Genomic DNA, 21,381 nt, shown 5'->3' on the forward strand with positions numbered 1-21,381 from the left:
ACCTGACATAATTAGGAACATTAAATCCAGACGTTTGATATGGGCAGGGCATGTAGCACGTATGGGCGAATCCAGAAATGCATATAAAGTGTTAGTTGGGAGGCCGGAGGAAAAATACCTTTGGGGGACCGAGACGTAGATGGGAGGATAATATTAAAATTTATTTGAGGGAAGTGGGATATGATGATAGGGACTGAATTAATCTTGCTCAGGATAGGGACCAATGGCGGGCTTATGTGAGGACGGCAATGAAACTCCAGGTTCCTTAAAAGCCAGTAAGTAAGTAAGTAAGTAAGTAAGTTAAGTAAGTTATAAATTCAACGTACAATCAAAAAGTGGAAATTTTTCTCCATTTCATCAATAATGTGTCTTGTGTCTGTCCTGAATTGTGTGAGTGATAATAAGTTTGTTCCAGCAAGCAATTCAGAACGCGTTACAAACTAATGCCGAACTTCTTTCGACGGATACACCAGTTGTGTACAATCTCAGAGCTCGTTCGGGATTTTATGTTGTTGGAACGTTTCTTGAACTGTTCTTTCACTGCTTTCGGAGTTTTTTTCATATTAAAATTATATTCATCTCCTTAACTTAATTCGTCATAAAATACATCACTATCACCTTCCAAATCACTCATTATGAACTATTTTTTATTTTAGTCTGCTTAGTCTAGTAGCATTTTAACTATAACTTAGATAAAACCATCTGCGCATGCTTCAACAGTTCAGAATTCCCAGTTCCTGCTCAAGGGGATGCACAGGTGAAATTTGGACAAAAATGCTGAAAAAATCAAAATTTAGTTTTACTTAGGTTACACATCTTTGAAATTTTTATTTTCGAAATTTATTGTTATGTTTTTGTTTCGGGTCATTTAAATGTCTTCCCGGGACGTTTAAATGACGACGCGCACAGAGGCGTGTCAGTTTAAAGGTCTACTCGGCCATACTGCACTGCGATAGTTTACTATAAATTCGAAAAAGACAAATTAGAACATTTGTATTTGCCTCTGCTTTACTGTAGGCTATAACACGGAATATTGTGATCCTACACTAACTCGTGGCCACACTGTGAAACAGCTGACAGAACTAGTGCTGGATTATGAAGTATTATCCAAGTTCTGCAGTACATGTGCATGGCATATGTCGCAGATTGATGATAACAGTGATGAGTTCAAATTGTGCCTTGATTAACGTAAAAAGAGTAAGGACTGTGATGAAAATTTCACAGATATATCAAGGGAAATGGAATCTGCTACGGTATTGCAATATATATATATATATATATATATATATATATATATATATATATATATATATATATATATATATATATATATATATATATATATATGAGATCGATCCTTGCAGTACGGGTCCCGCTACACTACTCTGCTGTCAGATAGTGATGTCAAGACACACAGATAACTACCGAAGTTGGCTATATAGGGTCCAAATGTAGAAATTGAAAAAGATGATTACCTGTGTCATATTGCCAAACGATTGGGTACTAGACTTAGGAACACTGTAAAAGAGTGGAGAATAAAGGGTGTTACACTTGGTGGGAGAAAACCTGGACACTTGAAAGAGGAAACATTATATTATAAAACTTTGCAATTATTATAGAAGTGCCGTGAAAAAAATATTCCAAATGTTAATGCCATAAAATCTGCTATTTATGCCACATTGTATCTCTGCATTTCAAGTGTCCAAGTGGTGAAAATTTCTGGTGTTTTATAGGGCCTAATCGAGCTCTGGCAAGAGGAGAGCATATCCCATCACATGATGCCACCATAATTAAAACTATGCTGCTCCCTACATTGTTAAAAAAATAATGCCTGTGTACAGAAGATTAACAGCAGAAGAACTTCTAAAGGACTGCGCTACAGGGAAAAAAAAGAACGCCAACGAATTCCTCCACAGTGTCATATGGTCGGAATGCCATAAAGATATGTTTGTGTCCTAAAGAAAAGTTGATGTAGCAATCCTGACAACAGTTAGTGAATTTAACTTGGGATGTGAGGCCACAGCTTCTGTTAGGCAGAGAATCACAAGACCTCTCAGCCCTGCAGCTCAGAGAATCTCCAAGAGGAGAGACGAGCAGAACAGTTCCATATCGAGTGAAAAACGTTCCATATTAGCCAGGAAGAAGCTAAAACTCACAAAGCCATAAAGAATATTAAGAAAATGAAGAAAGAGAAGCCCACATAGAAACTTGTGGTTTCTGAGGTCAGAAATATGTCTTAACTTCATAAATCTTTAATATCTGTTTTCTCAATTTTAATTTCTTCAGCAATTCTCAATATATAAAATGCTCCACGTAGGAAGATTTTTACCTGATTTCAATGAAATTTTGAAGACATATACAGAAATATGTAATGAAAAACGTGACTTATGGCTTTCCACATAGTGCAAATATTTTTTACGTTATTCATTGTTAAGTAGGTGGTATGTCAGATTTTAGAACCACTGTATATGAACACAAAAATAACAAAATAATTTTAAAATGCATGTAATTTTTCTGCGTGGTTTATTATTTTTTGTGCTTAGCGCTTATTAAATACAAAATAAAAATATTTTCAAAATCAATCAACTTACAGACTTGAATTTTGTAAATAATATATTTACAGTATAATAAGCTTAATACACAGTGTCAACTTAAAAAAGATAGGTAAAAAATTACTGGAGTTTGAATTTTCACCTGTGCATCCCCTTTCCGAGAACTAAATTTCACTCCTCCCGAACGAGTTCTAAAGCATGTTGGAACAGGTAATCACGTATCGGTTTGGAATCGTTCTAGTCTTTGCTGGAAAGTACATTGAGCTACTGCGCATGAGCAGGCAGTTCAGAACGAACCTAATATTGTGTCATTACCTGCGTAATATGTTTATTGTTTAAAATTCTCGCGTGATTATAGAACGCAGAAAAAGACGAAATTCATACTAATAGCATACGATCATCATCATCATCATGTAGTAGATAGTTCACATTAGTTCTCCTCTGTGGCTAAAAAGTAGCGTATCCGGTTCGATTCTTGACAATTACATCAAAAATTTATATATTCTTCAGAGACGCTCTCTGACATAACCATCAGCCATAGTCAGACCAAAGAAGTGATCATAAAGAAAGTCGGGAAACTTCTTTAAGACAGTTGATGGGATGATGATAAAGAAAATAAGTGTAGCTCGATAGAAAAAACTACCCAAATAATATTTCAACCACATTATTCCATCAAGTTACGTATATTAGTCATGAATCATCATACATATCTTTATAAATGTATACATAATTTTTAATAGCCAAACCATCCTATTTTTCTTTTCACAATTTGACCTATAGATATCGAAGAAAAGTTGTGAGATTAAATGAATAACGTAGGAGTATGATAATCGTCACTTATCAGAACTGGACGACTCACAGTGTGCAATAATTCAAATCTAGTTGGACAAAATTAATAACTTCTCTGCATTCTAACGGATTATTATGAAACTTTGTACAGACCTTATAAATAGAACATATTTTTTGTGTAGAAACTCTGATTATGTTTGTGTAAGAGGAACTACCCCTTTATTTGGGGGTGGTTTTAGACAAAAGTAATAACTTGTCTCCTATCTAACTGATTTTTATGAAACGTTGTACGGAAGTTACCGGTAGAATATATATTTTTTTGTGCACAAACTATATTTACGGTTCCATAAGAGGAAGATCCCTTTTCAGCGGGTGCAGTGGCACAAAATTAACTGCTCTCCTACATAACAGATTTTATGAAACTTTGTACAGGAGTTACAGGTAGCACACATTTTTTATGTACAAATTTTGATTACATCTGTATGTTACCTGTAGTCCTAAATGTTGTACAGTGTTTCATAAAAATATAGTATATAGGAGAGAATTTATTAATTTCGTCTAAATGAACCAATATAAAGAGGCAGTTCTTCTTTTAAAACATAATCAGACTTTGTAGACAAAAAATATTCCACCTCTAACTTCTGTATAAAGTTTCATAAAAATCTGTTAGATAGGAAAGAAGTTACTAATTTTGTTTAAATGCATTCCTATAAAGGGGTAGTTCATCTTATGGAACCGTAAATATAGTTTCTGCACAAAAATATATGCTATCTGTAACTTCCGTATAATGTTTCATAAAAATCTGTTAGATAAGGGAGAAGTTATTAATTGTGTCTAAATGCACCCGCCATAAAGGAGTAGTTTTTCTTGTACAAATGTAATCAGAGCTTATACGCAAAACATATGTATCACCTGTAAGTCATGTACAAAATTTTATAACAATCCGTTAAAATACAGAGAAGTTATTAGTTTTGTTCAGCTAGTGATTTGCGTTCTGATTCACTGTGCATTTGTTAAGGTTAGATAAAAATGTTCCAGTGTATTTTTAACCTGATATTCGATGTCATGTGAATAAATTTTAAGGCCTAAAACACTTACACAGTAATTAAAAACTTCCTTATTCCATGATTCTTTCCTGCTGTTAAGCCAAACATAAAACAAATACCGTATGCACCACCATTAAAACAATTAATTACTGATAAATCCGCAAGAACACATAAACTTTGAAATAGGGATTCAACACTCTAAATGATTCTGTATTAAAAACTATTTCCCACAACATTCTTCAAATGTTAAAGAACATGAATTCATATTCACCAATGCCTAACTAAACAAGTCGAAATTTGATTTTTGTCCACCTAGACTGGGAAAATTGCACACTATGCGACTGTGCAAAGGTCGTCGTAAAATAATTCCATACAATTTTACTCCACGCTAAAGATTGCCTAAATCCTACCATAGCATTTAGTTGCCATTCTCCATCAGTATTAGATAACAAAATATTTATATCAATCATAGGCATATAACAATATTCACAGAGCGAAATATAGAGGAAGAATATGTAAATATACGAGAGTAGGATCCAGAGTGATTTTTTACATTATTAGATAATAAAATATCCCTTAAGTATTAGAAACAGTTAAACTACTAACGTATTTAATGTTTTAGATGTCAGGTGCATGATATTCTATTATTTCCTTCAATACGAAAATTTCTATAGTCATCACGTAAAACATTTTTGTGTTCCTTGGCAGAGAGCATGAAAGAAAAGAAAATAGACTCTGTGATGTATTATACTCCTTCCCCCATGATGGGAAGAATTTAAAAATCTAATTTATATACTTTTTCCTATTTATATTTTGTTTTAATGTTGCATTATATTAGTTGGACAGCACAAGCTGAAAATCTATTTCGATTAAGACGAAATTTGGTTAGCCCGGGCCTTCCTCAAAAACTTTCTAAACCTGTATATTATTATTATTATTATTATTATTATTATTATTATTATTATTATTATTATTATTATTATTATTATTATTATTATACTCTATTCGCAGTCAGCCTTCTTCACTTTTCCTCCCATGAATTTTAGTATTCTGCTACATCAATCCTCCAAGTTTCAATGATATGAAGCTGATACAATGCTGAAGAATAGAAAATAACACAAATCCGGAGACACGAGAGATAGTGACTAGTTTCTATAACTGCAAGGTGCGCGGTCTATGCAGCTTCGCAGGGAGTCCTTGCTGCGTCGCCTCGGACCGATTTGCCCAGCCAGATTTCTGCGAGGAGCGCACTGTGAGGCTTCAGAAAATAGTTAAAAAATGAACTATGTGGAAGAGATTTCTAGTATTTTTTATCGTTCAATTATTTAAGTTCATATGCGGGTTCAAGAAATGAATGTGTGGAAAAATTAATAATACAGTATATAGCAAAAAATAAAACAATTAAATACATGGAATGTTGGTAGTTTACTGAAAATATCGGTCTAAAAATAGGATAATGTCCTCTTCTCATTAGCTCTTACCTATGATTAAGGTTCCAACTGATACATCTAGTGTACTATTATCAGGCAATACTTACAACTCACGCAACGAAAAATGTCAGAGAAAGAACAATTGTTGCACACATTTCAAGTCTGATTTAGTGTACTTAAAACTAGTATGTTATGTATGCAATGGACGGAGAATGGAACTGGCCACTCTACCCAATTATCTCCTGGCTAAGTTTTCTCATCAATGATGTCTTATTGGTGCCACTTACGAGATTCCAACCAGTCTTCGGACTGTTGACTAAACATCCGTATATACTCGTACATTAGCTTCCTCTTTCAAACGTAGTAGGCGGCGAGACCATTGTCAATGTCAATGGGGAAATGGAAGGAGAAGAAATTAAAAGGTACCGTACACGAAAACTCCTCTTTGCAAGAGAATTTGAGGCAGAAAAAAACTGAATAAATGAGTTGCAAACCTGCTGGCCATGTGTCTCCGAGTTTCGCCGTTCCACTGAAGGAGCTCCAGAGAATTTTGAAGGTAAAATCCGGACACAACCTACGCTCAGCAACTGATCCACCACGCGAACTTGAGAAACCACAAGCCTCGCAGGGTCATTGTGAAGATGATACGCAGCGCCGGCCTAGCACCCCGCACGTCGCATGCTGCGGTTCAGAAAAAAGCAAGGCTTTAAGAGCTCAGTTGCGCTCATATTCGCCTGTTACATGCAGCAACTTATATGACTGATGTGTATAGCGTATCATCTAAACGATGTTCACAGACGCATGGCACACTTCTCTGCTTTAGAAGTTTCAATACCAAGATATTGCGATTATCATCATTTTGATGTTAGTACAACTCCTGCTCATGACAACACCAGTGGCGTGATACGAATTATAAACAAGTGATGTAATTGCAATATCATATCAGATTAAAGAGTTAATACGTTTATTTCAATATAGTTATATTATTATTATTATTATTATTATTATTATTATTATTATTATTATTATTAGTAGTAGTAGTAGTAGTAGTAGTAGTAGTAGTAGTAGTAGGTTACAAGAAAAAAAAAGTTGTTTTTCCTTATTCGTTAGAGATCTACGATGCCACACAAATATTCAGCCAGGACTAATGCAATTTCTTTTTAAAGCGACATCTATAGTGTTTGCTACCGACTGTCATTTAAGGTAGAAGATTTATTGCCAATAAAATTTCAAATATAATATTATGTGGTTTTCTTATACTTCCTGCAGCAATTCAAATTATTAGAACTACAACTTTCTTCGGACTGGAAATCAGAATCTGATCAGCAAATTCTTGATCTTTAACAGTTTCAGTAATCAGTTTCTGCTGTCTTAAGCTGAAATAGAAAATTAATGGAGAACATGTATTATATATTATTATTATTATTATTATTATTATTATTATTATTATTATTATTATTATTATTGTGGAACTCATTAAGATATTTCTTAAAGTTCTTGTCCAATGCTAGACACTAGTAATGGGACTCGCAGTCATACGCTTAACACGGTAAAATACGGTGGTGCTCAAGAAATATGCTAACAACACAAGGCAAGGTATATTCACGTATTCGCTGTTCACTTTTTTCCGCGAATCAAATCCAAGTTAACTAAATTTACAGGACCACACGTGGTCACTTGAGTTGCAATGAAAGACCAATATAATCCACTATATCTAGAATTCTAACTCCATCTTCTCGAAATTTGAACTTCCAGCATGAAAACACATGCACACTAATGTAGTAATAACTAGGGCTGAAAAAAGTATTGGTTATAGCCTAAGCTGCATCGTACGTACAGCTCTGTGTTTACAAAATGCTTGTGTGCACGCTCACTAGCGGCTGTTTGTACAGTCCGCTCCGTATGAATGAACTCAGAATTTACATTTACAGTATTACTTGTGTTCTAAGTTAATTAACTAGGAACAAATATTATACTTACAAAAATATCATTATTATCAATTAAGTCAAACACATTTTCTCCATGTTCTGAATTCAATCGCCTTATAATCTGTTCTTAGGTTAGGTTAGGTTAGATTAGGTCACGGTGGCTATGGGCGGGTTAGGACGATACTTTGTACGTCGGCCCTACTGAGGCCTATTGTGCACCGCGAAGTGTATGGGATGAATGAGGATGAGGGTTTACCAATCCACCGGCCGCATGTGACCCCTCAGCCTCTCAGCCTCCTATCCTCCCCCGCTCCTAAGTTCACACCTCCAAGGTCCAAGGTGACCAAGCAGCACAGGATCCATTCAAACGGCCTTTGGAAGTGCTCTTAAGGAATTAATCCTGAGAGAGATATTGAGGAAGGCAGGGAACTCAGAAATGGCTGTAGAGAGGACGCCCCCTCCAGTAAGCGAATAAGGACATGTTTCTTGACCTGAATATAGCTATTAAATGAGATGAGCAAGATGAATTATATGATATGGAAATCTAAATTATTTTTCTACACGGGAGGGGAAGGGAAAATAGACCGTGACAATGAAAATTCCAACCCGACTTTTGCCTAAGTAACCGTGGAAAACCATGGAAAAAGCACAGTCAGGTTGGTCAGTCCGGGAATCAAACCACGCACCTCCCGAATGCGAGTCCCATGCGATATACATGATTCAAGTCGCTCGGTTATTATCGTTCCTTGTTGGATTTTTGTATCGGCATTCTGTTACAACCTCGCATCAATTAAGAAGGTCTACTATTAGTCAGAGTCGACTGTTCACTCTCTCTGCTCCTTACACACAATAGAGATATCCGGCAACGGTACGGATCTTGTAAACAATGTATAGGGTAAATTAGGATCTGTTGGACAGTCGGGCATGTTGGACACTTTGTACTTTAACGTGTTATCTCGCCACTTGTGGGCATCGCATTCTGCTAAAAGTCAATGACGGAAATAGCCCCACTCTTGGCTACTTCCGTCATTGCTTTATGCAGAATGTAGTGCCCACAAGTGGCGAGGTAACACGTTAAAGTACAAATTGTCCAACATGCCCGACTGTCCAACAGACCCTAATTTACCCTATAGAAATTATTTACTACTTTTCTTCAGCCCTGGTAATAACTGAGTTAGCAGTACACCGGCATACAGTTACTGCAGAGGTATCTCAGCGGACACCTGGAACTCACTAAGATTGGACTTCCCCGAATAAAAGAATAGGTAGAAGACCGCCATATATACTGTATAATTCTGTGTCATATTTGAAGTGTATGTATGTATGTATATATGTATGTATGTATGTATGTTTTAGTTGGTTATTTAACGACGCTGTATCAACTACGAGATTTGTGATAGCGAGATGGTATTTGCCGAGATGAGGCCGAGGATTCGCCATAGAATACCTGGCATTCACCTTATGGTTGGGGAAAACCTCGGTAAAAACCCAACCTGATAATCAGCCCAAGCAGGGATCGAACCCGCGCCCGAGCGCAACTTCAGACCTGCAGGCAAGCGTCTTAACCGACTGAGCTACGCTGGTGGCCTATATGTATGTATGTATGTATGTATGTATTTATCTATGTATGTATGTATATTTTCCATACAAATGATCGAATTATTAGAATCTGATTTATAATTGCTGGACTTTATGTTCGAAATATTCACTACTTTATTGATTAATTAATTTTCGACTTGTAAATTTAAAGATTCCTTTAGTAACAAAGCTAATCTTGATTTAAATTATATATATATATATATATATATATATATATATATATATATATATATATATATATATATATTTGAAATTAGATACAGGTATTAATAAAAATGAAGATCTTCCTCATGAGCAAAACGAGCTTGCTGTTTCTGTGAGGAAGCTCTGAAATGTCGTATTAATAAAAACTATCGGAGCTTGCTCTTACGTGCCAGAGCTTGCTCACAGAGTTTGCTTCACTTCGCGTGGGAGTTCGTATCAGTAGAATCGTCAATCGGGGTCACAACAAGCGATTCCGCCACGTGAATTTCGACCGAAAGAATTAGTGATTGAGCTATTAGTGACACAGAGGAAGATGTTGAAGAAAAGGAGAAATAATTACTTATCTTTGTTTATGGACATCATTAATAGTTTTTCAGTTATATTTCAGAAGTCAATGTTACCGGAATTGTGGCAAAAGAAATCTGCAGTATTTGCAGATATTAGAGAAAAATATAAAAAAAAAGATTTGGGTACCAATAACCATGGCACAATTAATTTAAAATGTGTCCAATATGAAAACCTGACTTAGAAAGATAGGAAACAAGCCCGTAAGGATGAATGACTGGTAAACGAAGTTGTATGAACAAATTGAGGGCGAAATCAATTGTTATAATAGGATAGAAGGTAAACAAAACCACTGTTTCAATTTAGCCATTTTGTTACTTTTCGTCCGTTATATTAATGGGGAGTCTGTAGAAGAGGAGATATATTTAAGTTAACTGACGAATACTTTCGCGAAAATTCAATAGTAGGAATTTGTTCAGATGGTGCGAAATCTATGACAGGGTGTTATGTTGGGTTTGTTGCCAAAGTGAAATCGGTACCGCCGAACGCTTCTTGGACACATTGTTGCATTCATAGACAGGCTCTTGTTTCTATTCGTAAACGCATGCCCGATGGATTGAAACGTGTGCTGGACGATGCAGCATTTATAAGTGTTTATTGTCTCACACTGAAGATAGATGGCTATCTCGAGGTAGAACTATTTCCAGACTGTATGAGCTTAAAGACGAAGTTTACGTTTTTCTCACCAGCCACGCCTTTCACCAAGCAAAGTGCATGGAAGATGAAATCTGGCTTCAGACTTTAGCTTATCTGGCAGATATTTTCTCAGAAATTAACAGTTTAAACTTATCTCTCCAGGGGTCAAATATAAACGCTTATATTGTGCAAGACCGTATCGAATCATTCTTAAAAAAACTTAATTTTTGGGAAGCGTGGTTCAATAGCAATAGCAATAGCGCTTTGATACCCTTCACGACATCCTGGTGGAAAAATCATCTTTCTTTGGACGAAAATATCAAGATCATGGTTAAAGAACATTTGAAGGGACTTGGAAAAATTTTCAAAGAATATTTCCCTTCTATGTCCAATAATAACTATTGGATTTGCAATCCCTTCGAAGAGACAACAATTTTAGAATCCACATTAAGCGTAGATGAAAAAGAGCAGCTTCTTGAAATGTCCACTGATTTTCAGTTACAGAAAAGTTATAAATCTTTGTCATTAATTGGTTTTTGGTTGAGTTTAACCTTCTAAGGACTGGGTGGGGTGTTTTGACACCCTAGTTGCAGTTCTTTTAATTAAAATCACATTGAAAACGGGTCTTTTGCAATGATTATTTTTTATTGTGTCAGAGTTGCTTTATGTTTTCATATGCCAACTGTTAAAAGTAAGACAGTTAATTAATTTTCTTAGAAAACACATAACTAGTAGTTGGGGTGTTGAAACACCCCACATAGTCTTTACTGTCACTTTCTAATTTTCTTAATTTTTTTTTTATTTTTAAATGTTTTGTAGATTATTTAAGTTAGTAGTAGCCTACCGGTTTTACAACATGATATTTAAATATGTTCCACATTTTAACTTATTTGTTCCACATTTTAACTTATTTGTTCATTGCTGAGGATCACTTACTGTCTTACTGTCTTGAAGTATGGTTTGTTTTCTGCAACATGTCGAAAGGTACTAAACATAGAAGAATAAATTATAACTGATAATGTAGACCTAGGAAGGTTGGTGAATGAGAGTTCTTCTTCTCCTTCTTCTTCTGATTCAGAATTAGATGATAATTTAGAAATTATAGAGGAATTTGACATAATCACACGTGAACCTGTACCTAATGATGAAGTGGATATATCTACAGGAGATTCTGGAGAAGACGTTTCTTCGCATGTTTTAGTAAAGTGGAAAAAAGTGGAAAAAAATTTCCCTACCCACCAACACGAAGAAACAGCGCCAATATTGTGAGTGTAAAAAGTTGCCCAACTGAAACGTACACAAAATATTGAAACTATTTTCAAGCTATTCCTTGACAATAAAATAGTGGACATAATTGTCTTATATTCTAATCAAAAAAGGAGAATTGGGCTACTGTCCGAAAAATGGAACCTTGAAAATCCGAATAATGAAAAAAGACATTGGGTTCCTACATTTCGTGTGGAAATATATACATTCTTCGGAATTGTGCTTGTAGTTAGTGCACTGAATGCTAACCAGGAACCAGGAAGCATCATCTAAACCATTGACCCCCTTTTTCAAAGGTCTTTCTTCTCAGGATCTATGGTCAGGGATAGGGTCAAAGATTTGCTTAGAGATTTAAAATTTGACTATTACAATACTAGGACAGAAAGGAAATGCACAGACTAAATGGCTGCTTTCTGAGAAATTTTCACTGTCTTCGTTTGGCACTGCCAAGAAAACTATAATCCTTGTTCACACTTCACAACTGATGAACAGCTGGTTCCATCTAGGGGACGATGTCCCTTTAGGGTTTATGTGAAGTCAAAGCCAGCAATGTATGGAGTCAAGATATGTTATTTATATGGGATTTCTCTGATCGGGTCAAAAACCCTGATAGAACTGATATTTAACACTTACGGTGAATTTCGGTGAAGTTCGGAGGGCCTAATTAGTCAAATCCACTCTCCTTACTTCCACGCTGGGGCCCTCTGGGATCTTTTTAGGATGCGAAAGAGAGAGTGGTGTGCAGAAAACAACGGAAAGCTACCGCATTTATCTTTCCCATGAATAAATTGAAATCTTTGATGGATGTTAGGAATAGTAATCATGGAAAATATAATAAGGAGGAAATTGCAAGAAGTGTTGCTTTGTTTTCAGCAGCAGCAGAAGTAGTTCAGTAGTTTTCTTCTTTTGCAGTATTGCTTTCTTTTAGGAAATCTAATCGTTTGAAAGGGGTAGGTCAACAGATTATTTTTATCTATTAGAGATGAGTCGAAGAGACAAGTGAAGTGCTTTGTATGGTGTGTGGCATTGTATGGGACAGAAACATGGACATTACGACGAAGTGAAGAGAAGCGAATAGAAGAATTTGAAATGTGGATATAGATAAAAATGTAATGTGTGAAGTGGACAGACAGAATAAGAAATAAAGCTGCATTGGAAAGAGTGTGTGAAGAAAGAATGATGCTAAAACTGATCAGGAAGAGGAAAAGGAATTGGTTGAGTCACTGGCTGAGAAGAAACTGCCTACTGATGGATGCACTGGAAGGAATGGTGAATGGGAGAAGGGTTCGGGGTAGAAGAAGATATCAGATGATAAACGCCATTAAAATATATGGATCATATGAAGAAACAAAAAAGAAGGCAAAAAATAGGGAAGAGTGGAGAATGCTGGGTTTGCAGTGAAAGACCTGCCCTTGGTCAGAACACTAAAAGAAATTGGTTCATTAATGTGCCTCAGTTACTGAGAGTGCATAGAAAGAATAACTGTAAGAAGTTTTTTCTCCTTATTTTATGTATTAAGAAATAACACTGTTTATAAACAATGATGCTACTTACCATTGTTGGTGGTCTCGGTTTTACATCAATGTTCATTATTGAGGCTCATTTACTGTCTGTTATTCTTTTGTGCATAAATATATTTAATAAAAAGGAACAGAAATACTTATCTCAAATAATCAGTTGGGGTGAAGGAACACCCCACATAGTCGTCTATGTAACAAAATGTATCCAGTCCTCAGAAGGTTAAAGGAGTTCCCTGTGTTAGCGAATAAAGCCATAACGGCTTTATTACCCTTTTCATCCACATATTTGTGCGAAAATTCGTTTTATTCAAATGCCTATTTAAAGAATAAATACACAAACAGACTTTGCGTTGAAAGTGATTTGAGACTCTGTTTAACTTCTGTGGTTCCTGACTTAAAACCTCTGTGCCATAGAAAGCAGGTGCAACCTTTTCACTAAATTCCAAAGAAGAGGTGAGTAATTACAATGAAAACTTGTATTTATTATTGCAACTAGGCCTACACGTTGTGTAACTTTTAAGCCGTAACTAGAGTAACAATAGGTTTTAACCGTTAAGGGTTAAGTTCATTTAAGGTTATTAAACCTTTTGTTTGGAATTGAATTTTATGCATGTCTACTGTATGTATATTTAAAAGTCAGTGGTTCACCCAACTCAGATCGTTGTGGAAGGGGTTCGCGAGTCGAAAAAGGTTGGAAGCCGCTGCTCTAGGCTAACTGCACAAACGTTGTTAAGCTCTCTTTTCAAAAGACGAAACATAATACTAGGTAATTATTATTTTCTGTGAAATGTCTTTCCATATGGTCCTCCTATGAGTAGAGGATTTAGGTCATTTTGTATATTCTTGAGAATTACACAATTTATAGCGCTTATAAAAGAACTTAATGCAATTTTGATATTCTATTGTTGTTTAGCGAGGTGTGAGACAGAAAGAAATGTATAAACAAGAAGAGAAGGAAGAAGGAACTTGAGGAAGAAAGAAAGTTAGAAAGGGAGGACAAAAGAGAAAAAGAAGGGGAAAGAAGCAGGTAGGGTAATGATAAAGAATGAGAAAGACAGAGTGGGAGATAAAGAAAATTGAATAAAAAGACGGTTGTGACATTAAAATTCGTACAGAAACTTCTACTATGTGCACACAGTCCTAACCATTTAGACCACACAGTTACTACATCAAGTTGAAAGCACCATTAGATACAATACTGTTACTATGATGAGAAAAGAGTTGAATTTAATTGTCAGCAGTCTGCTATTAATAATGTATACCAGAGTAATTAAATGGCCACTTAAATTTATTCTTCACAGTTCCTTCGATGCAATTAATATACTGGGTGTTCATTTCAAAGTGTGTCATGACGTCACTGTTGTTGGGTCACCGATTTGAAGTGAGTTTCAGCTTATATGTTAGAGAAGTTGCCTATTATTTAAGGCGTTCTTCAATCTGAACTTGAGAACGTGTACGGTATACCTTGAACGTCGTAGCAACAGATGGCGGTCTGTACGGTCTGTGTGCTACCATAACCTCTTTCGAACTGTGTTTTGCGCCGGCAAGTCGTACACAGGGTATTCGTTATCATCGGTTGTGTACGGTAACATTCCACAACACAAATCAAATGCTCCGTGTCCATGTTGACCGTCGAAGTTAAGGTCAACAAATACGTAAGTAATCGTCTTAACCCTCTCCCCATATCCCAATAGTACGTATTTCAAAACAGTTCACATTCCTGCCACTACCGGCGTTACCATACGTATCGGCACGTATTCTTCAGAATGAACACCGTACTCGCTAGGCAACTGCTCTGCCTCATAGGTTATACACCTCTGCGGAAGTGTAGGAAGATTGAATTGTCTAGGCTCATCGGCTAGTCACATGACGGCATACAGTTAGCCATGACACACTTTGAACTGAACACCCAGTAGAGGTTCTCAAACTATTTTGGTTCACGGAGACTTAAACGCGTAGCATTTTTATCTCGCCCCCTGGGAAAAATAACTATGCAGTAAACTTTTATATCTGCCCCTAATCTGCCTGGTTTTCTGACATGTGGCAATTTTTGTAATTTCTCCAACATTTGTTCAAACTTACGTCCTTATTATGGAATTAAACTCGGTTTTGTTTAAAATCACCTACTTTCAAAGATAAGAGGTGGTACCATACGGTACCGCTAGGCAGATACGGGTGTAAAATTTCTTGTCTTCAAATTTCATCATTTTAACGCGTTATTTATTGGAATGACAGAAAACTTCACTATATCATTCACTATCTTTTATTATTTTATTTCTTGTATGATAATAACAGGGCAATGCAGCTAGCTTTTACAAATAGCAAGGGTTTGCACTTCAATGCTCCTTGTTTTAGTTGCACTTCCTAAGATTTTACATATCATTTTTCAAAACACTTTACATAGAGTCCCACTTCACTCGTAATGCATTGTGTGGGTATACGAAGACAGCCAGCCAGTCAGCTAGCCAGTTGGCCAGCCAGTCCTCGCAGGTTATCAAAGTGCGTACAGTCGGAAGGGTTGGCTCTTCGTATCATGTGGTAAGTTGTCCAGCATTCCAACGAGAGGTGCTGCACATTTACCATAATCATTATTCAAAGTGATCATTTGCACTTACACTCTTCCCTTGGCATATTTCAAAAGATATCAGATATGCCCATAAGCAATGTTTGGCACCACAAATGAAGCCGAACCTTTCCCCTGATGAAATGTTTGCAGGATGACTTCTATAGGCAATCATACATTCATCAAAATTCATACATTATGCCAGAATGTAATTTTTCATAAATCTCTCCTTCATCAGATTTATCAGAGGTCGGAGCTTTCACATTTTGTCTTGCCGATCTAAAATTTGGTATTATCGGCATAATGGACAAATCGCACGATATTTGAAATCGATCACACCACATGCAATTGTAAACTAACTCATTGCGTGACCAGTGCATTTTCCTAGTAGCATCTTCTGCTAGGTATAAAACTGTAGCCATTGAAGAGAAGAATTCCGATTAAGGACTTCATTTCTTCATCTGTTATTTGTAAACCTTGTACGTTTAAAAATAAAGCATAACACTGGTTTTCTGTTACAAAATAAAATCAATAGCATTACAGTCAAAGAATACTTCAAATAATTCTGTAGGCTATTTTCCTCTATAAAATGTGTAGTCAACTGCAGGAAAAATGCTAATGTTAGAAGGGAGATGTTCATCATGTATCTATGAAGTTGGTTTTCGTGTGAATTTGATTGTTTCCTCCTTGGTTACGCTTTCTTTCTGTATTTTGTGAGCACGGAATTGAACTACTACTTGTCCTCATCTCATCTTCATTCTTAAACTCAAACCTTTTTCGATTCTTCAAAGTAAAAGTTTTCTTTGTGTTTTCTTATTTCTTCTAACGTTCTTTATTTGTCACATCACTATCTTCATCACAGTTAGATAAATCATATGCCTTTCACCGTAATAAAATTGATTTCCTAAGAGATTATCAAGTAAACAGCCTGTACCTTCCTCTCTATAATCTTCATCAGAATTCACTGTGGCGTCTGGTGGTTCAATATAGATAGTACTTAGATTATTATACTGTCATCCTCTATGATTCTTACAGCTTCAGTAAGTGTTATGTCCCAGGAACCATAATAAATTATCAATATGAATGCTATAAAGAGGAAAAATCGATTCCTTACAAAATGCTACGGCATCTGCCTAGTGGTACCATACGGTACTAGACTAACTCTACGTCATATATATATATATATATTTGGCAGTTCATATATTTATAGTGAAAACATGAATTGAATGCTTTACTATAAGCCTTTTCCAATATATGAAATCAGAATTTATTCAAAATTATAATCCTAATTGAATGTATTTAAATATTTACTTCAAATAGATACTAAAATTGAGCGATTCAAGAAAATGTGTATAATTACCGAACGCCACTACGCATACCAAGCCAAATAACTTCAAAATATTATTTTCCTAACAAGGACTGGAATGGCAGTGAGTAAATTGAACAATGAGAAATTGTGAAAATAATCATTGTTGCCAACACAGTGACTGAAACTAATGTATGTACCCTGTGATACCATACGGTACTGCTAGGCAGATTCGGGTTAAAAGTAAGGGTTATAATCAATGCAGTCAATTAAAATGAAGCAATGTTTTATTAAATTCTTAAGTAGTAATATAATGATTTCTGCCATGGGACACTACGTTCAATAGCTTTGAACTAATGATTTAAGAATATTATGTATAGCGACTTCAAACCCAAAACGATGTAATTAATGCATGCTGTCAAAATTAACTACTTTAATCGCTCCTCAGAAGAGACATTTCGGAGTTAGATGTACCAGTAACGACAAAGTATAACGTAGAAACATCGTTGTCACCGAGTTAGATGAAGTCAAAATTGCGAACGCCGTTTGCTTATACGGTTCGAAAGAGGAAGGATGTGGGCACACGACTGTGAAAGTTTTGATCTCGCGCTGCTCTACTAGCGGAAGTGGTGAGGGGTGCACTTCGGAGTACCAAAACACTGAAAACAGTGCTCGCGCGGCTCCGCGACCACAGCGCACCGATGCCTTTTACGTCTTCCCAGCAATCGACTTCGAACCTAGCACACGATATCTCTGTCAACTCCTACATACCATGTATAAACTTTGTAAAAAAAAAAAATAAATAAATGAACTTGTTCAGAATCTTTATTTCTATCGGATTTCCTTGCTTCAAAATTAGGTACTCCTTTCTTACCCAAAGAACTCTGTTGACGTAATTCTTCGCCTAAAACCTCGCAGACTTCTCCCTAGGCGAGCATCTCACTGATCTTTCAGAAACAAAACAAAGTCACGACTACATATATTTTTGTTGTTTCTCGTTAAAAGCGTTTAAAAAAAATTACAGACGAACTCAAACGCTGTAACTAGTTTATTCAGCGAAAAAAAGTCGACCTTTTATAAATATATTTATTTCATTCATAGTTTTCTATCCATGGGCAGGTCTTTCACTGCGAATCCAGCATTCTCCAATCTTACCACTTTTCCACTTTCCTCTTAGCCTCAGCATACGATCCATATATCTTAATGTTGTGTATCATTCGATATCTTCTTCTGCTCCGAACATTTTTCCCGTTCACCATTCCTTTCTGTGCATTCTTCAATAGGGAGTTTCTTCTCAGCTAATGACTCAGCCAATTCCTTTTTCTCTTCCTGAACAGTTTTGGCATTATTCTGTCTTCATCCATTCTTTCTAGTACAGCTGCATTTTTTATTTTGTCTGTCCATTTCAAACGCTGGAATATTCTCTATATTCACATTTCAAATGCTTCTAGTTGCTTCCCTTCACTTCATAGTAATGCTCATGTTTCTGCTCCATAGAATGTCACACTTCACACAAAGCACTTTACTAATATCTTCCTTAGTTGTTTCTTCTTTTCTAGAGATCCGCAGAATATGCTCCTTTATTAAAAGCTTATTTTGCCACTGCTATCTTTATTTTGACTTCTGGCAGCAGCTTATGTTACTATTTATAATACATCCTAAGTATTTGAAGCTGTTCACTTGGTTTATTGCCTCATTTCGCATTCGCACATTTACCTTCTTTATTTTTCTTCCGATAGCCAGGATCTTTGTCTTGTTTGCGTTTATCTTCATCCCATATTGCTCACAGCTGTCAATCAGGTCCAGTAACATATCCCTTAGTATCATCTCCTCTTCTGCTAAGAACACCATATCATCAACAAATGTTGTACGCCTTATTCTTCCACCTCTTACTATTACTCCTCCCATGTTCTGAAAACAGTTCTTCATTAAGTCCTCCAAGTATATATTGAACACAGGGTTGGTGATAAAGAGCATTCTTGTCATACCTCGCTCATATTCCACATCCCTCTGATATTGCTTCTCGTCTCCTCACTTTGACTCGTTGATTCATATAAGAGCCTCCTCTCTTTCCAATCCAGACCAAATTTATTCAGGATCCCTACTATAATTATTTAATAGTGTTAAAGTGATAATGAAGAAGTTATTGTCTGTATCTAAAGAACGAGGTTCTTCATAACTTGCCAGAATTACATACTTATCCCATTTATGGACTTATTCCATTTGACACTACATGAACACATAACGAAATTCCAATGACGTAAGATTATCACGACGCCGGTCTCCTTCCAAGACAACATAGACTGACTCAGACAAGGGACAAACATCTACGAAAGATTCGAACCTACATAGCTTTCACGTAACGTTAAATCTGTGCGTCTTGTCCGTTTTGTATACCGTTGCAAGCTATTTCAAGTTATATGTACAGATACGAAATTAAAATTTGGAGCGAGTCTTGATGGGAGTCTACCTGTATGTAGACTATAGTTTCGCACAATTGTCCACAAGTACCATATACAGGGTGATTCAGGATCTCGCAACAAATTCTGGGGATAGATAGATCTCGCAATGAGGATCATTTTTCGTAAAACATCCCATGTTCTCCGATGCCTTGTTTAGGAGCTAAGTTACATCGAAAAAAGACAGGTTTCAGTGATATTAAAAATTATGAAATGAATTATTTTTCAAGTATGTTTGTTGACAAGTTAAAGTGTTCAAAGGTCTACCCTGAACCGTCAGTGGATATCGGTCTGTGTGGAATTTGATCAAAAGCAGCTAATACTTGCATGGTCGGTTCCTCTCTGGAGTCAATTCCAGTGGTGTATTACTCCACATGTTTCCAAAGGAAAAAAAAAGATTAAGAACGTGAAATCTGTTGATCACGCTGGCCACACAATAGGTCTGGCTCTCCCTATCCATTGCTTTCCGTAGATGTTGTTCAGAAGTGGTCGTACAACCAGATTAAATTGCGTTGGGAAGTCATATTGAATCACATGTCCCCTCACATCGTGAACGTTACATCCTCCATTAATAAATCATATTAGCATCAGAAATAGAGAAATCCGTCTTATATGTGCCCCTATGTCATAAATAAAACTTTTCCACAACCGTATTAGCAGACTCTAGTATAGTGTTGATCGATCATGTTTGGAAGTGTTAGCAATTAACCAACCAATCAGCATTAGACGCATTTGCTTTTGGAAGGTTTGATTCCTTCTGCGATTCTCTGTTACTTTTATCAGTTAAATCTCAAGTTTGTCTCGTATATTGCGCAAAGATCTGCACAAGTGTGTTACATATTTCAATGGATGTATGACTTTTTAAGTGGTTTTGTGTACTTACGGAAGAGTCTCATATTACACTCCGAACACCACATTCCAACGTCGTGGCAGACGCAAGATAAGCATGCCATTTATTGTTCACATGTCTAAAGAAATGTGACAGCTAAACAAACGCGTAGTTTTTGGAAAAATGTTTATATGGAATTCTGTTAAGTGTGTGGAACCATATCGAGAATTTTGATCCACTTTATTCTTTCGTCCCATGTAAACCTCAAACTCTACAAATCCGAGTTCTATGAAGAACATAAGCTTTATAGTTTTACGAAGGAGAGCACACATTGCACGTATTGTCTACCGTTTTATAAATAGTAACAAATGAAGCTAAATAATTTAAATCTGTTCAACTGTGACCCAATGTATTCATACTATCTCGTATTCATACATTCAGATGTACACAAATGAGGGAGTCAGAAACAAAGGGGCATAAGTGCACTTCAGTTACTTAGAGAAAATGTGTTGAAAATGATTAAGCTTTTGTTAATTCCGTGAAGTTTCGATTTTAAATTTTAATATGTGATGTCGTTAAAAGATATATCCCTTTGTCACTAAAACTGTTTATGCTTTAACTTACCCTAAATGCATTTAACTTATTTTTTAGAAATATCACTTGTATCTCTTGCTTCTGACCCTTTTAAGTGATTTTATGGGCAAAAGAGTAAACAAACTTGTTATATAATTTAAACAAATTTACTCGTAAATGAATTACGTCTCATTTACTAAATTTAAAACGCATCGCAATCTGTTAATCTGAAGCTGAACCTACGCCCTAGTCCATTTATGGAACAGTATCAAAACGCTCTACCGCCTAGGCTACATCGATGGTGGTCTGTTCAGAAAGTATGTATTTTTGCGAATA

The 21,381-nt window shown here is 36.0% G+C and overlaps 1 protein-coding gene across 4 annotated transcripts in view; it reads left to right on the plus strand.

The window, feature by feature from the left end:
- LOC138715373 (uncharacterized) overlaps nt 1-21,381 on the plus strand; it is a 644,942-nt gene that overhangs the window by 33,708 nt on the left and 589,853 nt on the right. The window lies entirely within an intron of this gene.

Source organism: Periplaneta americana, chromosome 15, assembly GCF_040183065.1.
Source record: "Periplaneta americana isolate PAMFEO1 chromosome 15, P.americana_PAMFEO1_priV1, whole genome shotgun sequence".
NCBI classification, from domain to species: Eukaryota; Metazoa; Arthropoda; class Insecta; order Blattodea; family Blattidae; genus Periplaneta; species Periplaneta americana.